This window comes from Armigeres subalbatus, chromosome 3, assembly GCF_024139115.2.
Source record: "Armigeres subalbatus isolate Guangzhou_Male chromosome 3, GZ_Asu_2, whole genome shotgun sequence".
Lineage (NCBI taxonomy): Eukaryota > Metazoa > Arthropoda > Insecta > Diptera > Culicidae > Armigeres > Armigeres subalbatus.
The window spans coordinates 244,155,288-244,164,081 of NC_085141.1; the positions used below are offsets into that span (position 1 = coordinate 244,155,288).

An 8,794-nucleotide genomic window follows, 5' to 3' on the forward strand; every position below is an offset into this window, starting at 1 on the left:
AATTTTGAGAATTCCGGTAGGATCTTCTGGGACGAAATTTTCGGAACTTTTTATTTACTGGATTTACTGGAATTACTGGAAAAAAAATATGAAGAAAATTCCGGAAGAATTCCTGAGGGAACTTCCGGAAGATTCCGGATTCCTGAAGGAACTTTCGCAAAAAATCCTGGAGGAACTTATGGAGGAATACCCGGAGGAACTTCAGAAGGGATTCCTGGAGGAACTTGCGTGGGAATTTTTGGAGAAGCTTGCGGAGGAATTCCTGGAGGATCTTCCAGAGGAATTCCTAGAGGAACATCTGGATAAATTACGGAAAATTTGTAATGCTCAAAATTGATTCATGCTGACTCACACCGCCGCCAATTTATTTATTTATTTATTTCGTCAACCGATGTAGACTAGTACACATACCTATAACAGGTTTTTCTTTATTTTCTCAATGCTATAAATACGGTATTATAGTGCATAAAAATAAAAACAGATTGGTTAAGTAGTGTTTAATTTTGCGATTTAATGTAATTTTAGATGTGTAGGTTGAGACAAAATATTTTCTTAGGTTCTGCCGAGACATTGTAATGTTAATAGTTTCGCAGTGTTGATTACACAGCTCAACAAGATTTTGTCCCTATCACCAAATAATGTGTCCCTAATAGATTTTTGCTCGCTGAATCCGTATCTGACTTCAGATTTGCTCTAACTGTTTCCAGAGGAATTTCAAGGGGAATTTTCGGAGGTAATTCCGAACGAGTTTTGACGAAATTTTCGGAAGAATATCTGGAAAAATAGCCATTTGCAGACGAATTTCTCAAGGAATTTCCGAGAAAATTCCAATGAAATAAATCCCTGAGTTTATATACTCGCCTAAAAAACCAAATTTTTATTGGAGTTCCAGATACCTGTATACATAATAAACCTGCCAAGAAGAATTATCGCTACAATGAGTCTGTCAGTATTCCTAAAATTTGGAAATTACCCAATATTATATTAAGCTGCGAAGCGGCAGTGTCCCAATTGGATTATAAATGCCAAATAAACAGATAGATAGATGAGTGTGGCCTTAACTCTTCAATTGATAAATCAATTCACTTCAGACAGTTCATGTGACGCACGTTTTTCTCAATTAAACACGCAGTAAATGCATGCTACATCGTTCACTGCGTGTTAGATGATTAGCCATTGTCAGCGGACATCTTGTCAGGCTTGCCATCTTTTTATGTTGGATGTTGGATATTTAAGGGTATGTTTTGTTGCATATTAATTTTATGGGCGGAAAGTAACTTAAATTGAAAAAGTATAAACTTAAAGCATATTCTTCCCCTTCTTCAATGGCTTTATTAAATAGCATTTTCCATAGTTTTTGATTCGCTTTGACGAAGCCGCGTTGCTGCCATCTGGCAGAGACGGGCGTGTGCGTAAAATAACTGGTGAAGATAGGCAGTATATTTTAAAATGCTTCTAAAACGTTTTTAGAAGTGATATACTAAAAACTTTTAAACTTTTAAATACGTAGGGTTGGAATTTTGGAAAACTACATGTTAGGCTACTTATCAACACATGCTTTTTTATTTAAAATAATTCAACTTTAGTGTTGCTAATCTAAAGGTAAATTAAATTTCTAACTCAAAAAATCAAACTATTATCGACTAAAATGCGTTTTAACGAGTTAATAATTATCACCCAGCCCCATAACTAAGAGAAGGTAAAGTTTCTTATAGTAGAGTTATGCAAAGAGGATCTACTAACACTGATTCTGAACGACGCTCGTTTTATTTGTTAAACTAGGGGAACGATTCGTCACTTCATCTCATAGCTCCTATTTCCATCCCATAAAAAACAAAGCAATGGAATGGAATTTGGTTTGTTTATTATTTTTGTGATTTTTTTCAGCAGTGAGCACGCATGTTGACAAAAGGAGCGACGAATTTGGTGCCGTATTTCTTTGTTTGGCGATGCGATGGATATATGTACAGTGAGATGGAGATCGGAACAGTTCCCCTATATCATAGCAATTCTTGATATTCATAGTTTTTGTTAATATAGAAAATAGATAAGATCACTTTTAGTAAAGACAGACGTCTCTAGCTATTCTACAGGTTATGGGCCTATCATTTTTTGGAAAAGTTAAAAAAAAGATAAGTTCTGTTTCTCAATATGGTAGATCAAGCTGAAAATTTCCAGCATAGTGGTGGCGGAGAAGATGCTGCATGAAATCAACCATAAAGTTCCGGCGGATCTTCAAGCCGGGTGGCAGGACGTACAAACTGGTCGTCGTGGAAATTTGCAGCAAAAACTTTTCTTTAGCTGAATTTAAGCTACCAGAATTGTGGATTGGCATGATCCTTCTGGCCGGTCTCTAGGAAGAAACGGAAAAGTTATTGCGGCGAATGGTGGTATGATGAACATTGTTGCCTGTGGTTCGGCATATCTCCAGCCGATCCAGCAGAGATGAACAAAATGGCGTTACGGTCAGTGGAGTGCAATTGATTCCCGGATTGACGGCAAATTTTTTCTCGGTGAATAAAATCGTGCACAAGAGGCAACTCCAGCAACGATGGCTGCAAAGTCCACAATCCAAAGGGCGAGTTGGTGGCAACTGGAACAACCAATTCAAGCTTACCAAGGCGGTGATCCAAAAGGCTTTGGCATATAATCCTGCAGGAATTTTCGCACAAACATATGGGTCATCTCGGTGTTGGAAATCTCAAGAAACTTGCTGGTAGCTTGGCAACTGGCATCACCTTTAACAACAAAAAGGGTGCAGATTGTCGGATCTGTCCAATGGGAAAGTAGTAGTAGCTACCTTTTCCATAGAAAAGTTCCCGTGCGGCGGACATTCCGCAACTGGTGCATTCTGACATCAGGCCCGATGGAGACGAACTCAATCGGGGGAAGGAAACAAATTTTACATCACGTTCATCAACGACAAGACCAGGCGTCTGTTCGTATACTTCCTCAAAACGAAATCAGAAAATTAGGTTTTCGCAGTATTCAACAGAAGCACCGAATGGCGGAGTGTCGAAGCGGCAAGAAGCTCAAGGCGAATCAAACTTATGGCACGATGTATATTGTTCGAAAACAACTTAACAAAAGGCTTCTGTGCATGAGCTGTATCCACCGTATCAAGTTTATCTCATCAACCGTTCTCCTACTCGTGGGCATTAAATGACCCCTGAGGAAGCGTGGAGTGGAAGGATACCCAACCTTTCATATCAGCGCGTGTACGGAGCGAAAGCTATGGTTCAAGTCCCAATAATGCATTTTAATTGCCCAATTAACATTTCAACTCTCGTCGAAATGCAGGTGTTCGAGACAATTGCCAAAATGATAGAAGAGAAGAATGCAGCATGGGCGAGATTGCTGCAACACCGCACGAGGGCGAACGAGACACGATATAAACAGGCGCGGAACAGACAAAACTCGATCTTCCGGAGGAAAAAGCGTCAGCAGAAAGATCGAGACCGTGAAGAGACGGAGCAACTGTACCGCGCTAATAACACACGAAAGTTCTATGAGAAGTTGAACCGTTCACGTAAGGGCCACGTGCCACAGCCTGATATGTGTAAGGGCATAAACGGGAACCTTCTTACGAACGAGCGTGAGGTGATCCAAAGGTGGCGGCAGCACTACGAAGAGCACCTGAATGGCGATGTGGCAGACGAAGATGGCGGTATGGTGATGGGCCTGGGGGAACGCGCGCAGGACATAATTCTACCGGCTCTGGATCTCCAGGAAATCCAGGAGGAGATTGGCCGGCTGAAGAACAACAAAGCCCCTGGGGTTGACCAACTACCAGGAGAGCTATTTAAACACGGTGGTGAGGCACTGGCTAGAGCGCTGCACTAAGTCATTACCAAGATTTGGTAGGAGGAAGTTTTGCCGCAGGAGTGGATGGAAGGTGTCGTGTATCCCATCTACAAAAAAGGCGATAAGCTGGATTGTAGCAACTACCGCGCAATCACATTGCTGAACGCCGCCTACAAGGTACTCTCCCAAATTTTATGCCGTCGACTAGCACCACTTGCAAGGGAGTTCGTGGGGCAGTACCAGGCGGGTTTTATGGGCAAACGCTCCACCACGGACCAGGTGTTCGCCATTCGCCAAGTACTGCAGAAATGTCGCAAATACAACGTGCCCACACATCATCTATTCATCTACTTCAAAGCCGCATATGATACAATCGATCGGGACCAGCTATGGCAGCTAATGCACGAAAACGGATTTCCGGATAAACTGACACGGTTGATCAAAGCGACGATGGATCGGGTAACGTGCGTAGTTCGAGTTTCAGGGGCATTCTCGAGTCCCTTCAAAACCCGCAGAGGGTTACGGCAAGGTGATGGTCTTTCGTGTCTGCTATTCAACATCGCTTTGGAAGGGGTAAAACGAAGAGGGAAGCCAAGCGGATCGGACTAGTCATCAACACGTCGAAGACGAAGTACATGATAGGAAGAGGTTCAAGGGAAGACAATGTGAGCCACCCACCGCGAGTTGGCATTGGTGGTGACGAAATTGAGGTGGTAGAAGAATTTGTGTACTTGGGCTCACTGGTGACTGCCGAAAATGATACCAGCAGAGAAATTCGGAGACGCATAGTGGCTGGAAATCGTACATACTTTGGACTCCGCAAGACGCTCCGATCGTATAGAGTTCGCCGCAGTACCAAACTGACAATCTATAAAACGCTCATTAGACTGGTAGTCCTCTACGGACACGAGACCTGGACGATGCTCGTGGAGGACCAACGCGCACTCGGAGTTTTCGAAAGGAAAGTGCTGCGTACCATCTATGGTGGGGTGCAGATGGCGGACGGTACGTGGAGGAGGCGAATGAACCACGAGTTGCATCAGCTGTTGGGAGAACCATCCATTGTTCACACCGCAAAAATCGGACGACTGCGGTGGGCCGGGCACGTAGCCAGAATGTCGGACAATAACCCGGTGAAAATGGTTCTCGACAACGATCCGACGGGCACAAGAAGGCGAGGTGCGCAGCGGGCAAGGTGGATCGATCAGGTGGAAGGTTACTTGCGGACCCTCCGTAGACTACGTGGTTGGCGACGTGTAGCCATGGACCGAGCCGAATGGAGAAAACTCTTATATACCGCACAGGCCACTTCGGCCTTAGTCTGAAAACAGACATGCATAAACATCTGCGGTATTATTATTATTTTTGAACAGCTCTTAATATGCCTCTCTTTACAATAAGGCTGTACCGAAAGGTTATCAATTCAATGAGAAACGGTTTTACGATTAAAAAAACTCGTTTCATTATAGAGCCACTGTTCCTCATAACTCCCATATTCGTCCTATCAAAATCAATGCAAATTTTAATTTCTATTTTTCGTAGTTGTTTATTTTGGTCACACTATTTACAAATCAAAATATCCACTAATTGGATTAATAAAATATTTCATCATGTCCAAGCAGAAACAGCTGATCTCATTTCATTGCATTTTGTATAGGATGAAGGTATTTATAACCAAGAAAAAACAAAACCACATCTGAGTGATGATGGCACAATCAAAATCAAATACCCTTACGTTTGCAATAGCGGTTAAAGAGTACGAAGGTACGGGGTACGGGATTGTTAAATGCGCAGCAGACGACATTCACTAGAACAAACGACGATCTCCAAATGTAAGCTTGTGATTGTTAGTTTCATCGTAGAAAGGCGTAAATTAATGCGTGACCTACATCTGCAACGTAGGGTGATGATAAGTTTTTGCACATTTATGGCAGGATCACTCCAAAAACGTACTTGTGCTTTAACGGGTTATATTTATGCAGCCTAAACTTTCGCATCTAATTTATTATGAAAAAGTACATATAATAGCTGAACCGGTACAAGTGGAACATTTCCACTGTTATCAAAAAAAATCTTTTCGTTGTCTCTTAACTAGATCTTTCCCAATAGATAATGGTAATGAAACATAAAATATAAATATTAAAAATCTTTTCGCTTTTCTCATACCACAGAGTTGTACCGATTTTCTCGCAAGTTTTATTCGACGGGGGTGGGTTTTTTTGGAAACCCTAGATGATCACTATTGCATTTGATAACAATCTACCATTTCGTATAAAAGTTATAATGAAAATGGTACATTGAGCCGTATAATACCATATAAGGTTGGTGTCTTGCCTAACCGTGAGAAAGGCAGTCTTATTATTCGGTGAATTAAGTTTTTTTTAATGAAAATCACTCAATTTGACAATCAAAATGTTTAAACCAGAATTTTGTAGAGATAGCACAAATCTTATGTATACATATGTTGGAATAAGAAACTGACGTAAAACCTTTCCTCAATTAGGTAGGTGTTGTCTAGTTTTTAGAATTGATATAAATAGCTCACCCAACATGTTGCTATATTGTCTGCCTTGTCCTCGTTAACCATCAATCGATAATGGGAAAATAAATCTACATTGGCCCACGTCATCACAGCCAAGTGGAAGTTCGTTGACGTTGGAAAATCCAACGGAATTTTTCCTTCGCATAACGATGACTCATAATCAATGGCCCTGAACGAATACTGCAGCTTTTCGTACTTTAAGGTTCATAGATTCTATACTTACTTGAAGATCAATATTTTGATTATTTCCTTCGTTTTGATTTCGCTTATGTGAACTCTGTGAGAGCTCTTTCCACTTTAATGTTTATTGATATTCTTTTTAAAATATATCACGTCACAATTAAAATAAACCAGTAAAATCATCATAGTCTGCACAAATTTCATCACCATCATTTCCTTCATAATCCGGGGAGCTATGCCCTTTTCTCACAATAATTCACAATCTTCCTGGTCAGCATAGAATCGATCGATGTTGAATGCTCACAACGCTGAAATTTTTCGCTTGCACCGTGATTGATTTTCCGATTTGTTCAAACGTTCATTAGTCTCCCATGACTTATTCAAGGTAAATTAGAAGTGAGCCATTGTATAGTTGGATAGGAGTCAATAACTTAAATGAGAAAATAGCTCAAGGAACACAACAACACTACGAATGGAGCAAGACGCCTTAATGGCGTTGCTGTCTGTAAAAAACTAAATTTTCTCGGCAGCTGCTGTTTCACTGTGGTAGCCTTTCCACGGCACTGACCGTTTTCCACTCAACAGTAGGGCACTTATATATAGGGAAATTAATGTCTCTGAGGAAAACTAATGTCAAGTTAACAGTGAACACGTTTTTCGAACGCATGCGCATAACAACGTGCTTCGCGTTTCATTCCATTCGTGTGCCACATGCTGCCCAAAGCAACGGCTTTTTCGATATTGCTCCAAAAAACGCAACCTTACGCAACAGAATTCTAGTACACGAAAAGCATGTCGATAGTCTTTAATTGAATTAGGATTTCTGTGATCGGATACATAAGACTGGTAAATTCATTTACTCCAGCTGCTGTTTTCCAAAAAATACCCATATGTTTCCCAAAGGGAAAAAGTGTGATGAATCGATTGCGCGGGGTTTTGTGCTAGTCAGACCAAACTGCTCATTTTGCTCCAAATTCCCCTAAAATTAACAATGTTTCAGCTATTCTTCGAACTGCCGCAAATTTTTTTTCAATAAGCATTGGTTTCCTGAAGGAAAAAATTGCAGAGAAATTTGGAGAAATTTGAGTTGACAATAGCAAAAAATGCTTTAGTTTGGAGCTTCATGGCAATATGTTGATATAGTTTGAGCAGGTTTGAACTTTCTGTGGTCCAGAATAGGAATTACAGAAAATTTTAACTAACGAAAACGTATTTTGGCAATACAAAAAAGTTTGCGGAATATACTTGTACACTAAGAGTTGTAGTTTTCAAGATATTATAAAATCAATTTTTTGCCAAAAAAATCGTTTTGGTATTACCGCGATAATTTTTTACCCTATGAATCAATATGGTCGAAACTCAGGTGTGGTAAAATTCAAGTTATATCTGAGCTCTGGTCAAATTTTCAGCAAAATTGGTTCAAACGTAATCGAGATCTAGATCTCCAAAGCTGACCATTTTGTATGAAAAACGGCAAGTGGGCTTTTTAATATGCAGGTCACTGTATAACCGTTCTGATTACCCAGCAAAAAAATCAACTACACTGATGAAAATAAAAATTTGTTTCAAATAATTATTTCATTTATTTGCAGTAGGCATTAGCAATTGGGTATTGTGCATCTTTACACAATCAGCAATAGTGTTAATATCCATTTTAGATTAGGAAATTTCGCTGTATTACATGTAAATGTTTTAGAAAAATCCGCAAAAAATAATTTCCAGAAGAATACTTAAATAAACTTTATCTTATTCTTTGTTTTTCATTTTCTGAGAAATTGATTTATTAAACTTGACGTCGACTCGGAGTTTGGAATCAAAACATTAAATAAATTTTCGTTGACGTATTAGCAGTACCTCCTCTATTTTAGTAGGGTTACTGCTCCTTGATTTGTTTCTTATTGTTGTGATTTTTTTCAGCAGTAAGCACGCATGTTAGCAAAAAAAGCAACGAAATTGGTGCTGTATTTCTTTGTTTGGAAAACGGGACAGTTCCCCTAAAATAGCACATTTTGCCTAAGCCTGAACATTTTATAAATAGAATTTTTAAACTTCAAATACTATCATCAATAAGAAATCTATAAATGCCCTACATTTGCTTGAGTAAATATAAGGGCTTAGTAGTTAAAAACAAAGCAATTCTAATTATGTATTTAATTATTAGTTTTATTTCCAGAGTTTTTGAATAAACAAATTGCTAATAATTCTACACAGCATGGAAGTTGTCATTTCCAATATCAATACTTATAATAAAACTCCATAAATCCAAAA

The 8,794-nt window shown here is 39.6% G+C and overlaps 1 long non-coding RNA gene across 1 annotated transcript in view; it reads right to left on the minus strand.

Annotated features, from left to right (window-relative positions):
- Window positions 1-7,082, minus strand: part of LOC134221913 (uncharacterized) — a 38,320-nt gene extending 31,238 nt beyond the window's left edge. The window contains exon 1 of the long non-coding RNA XR_009982386.1: window positions 6,570-7,082. This is a non-coding gene — a long non-coding RNA (uncharacterized LOC134221913). The remainder of the gene's footprint in view (window positions 1-6,569) is intronic.
- Window positions 7,083-8,794: the final 1,712 nt, after the last annotated feature.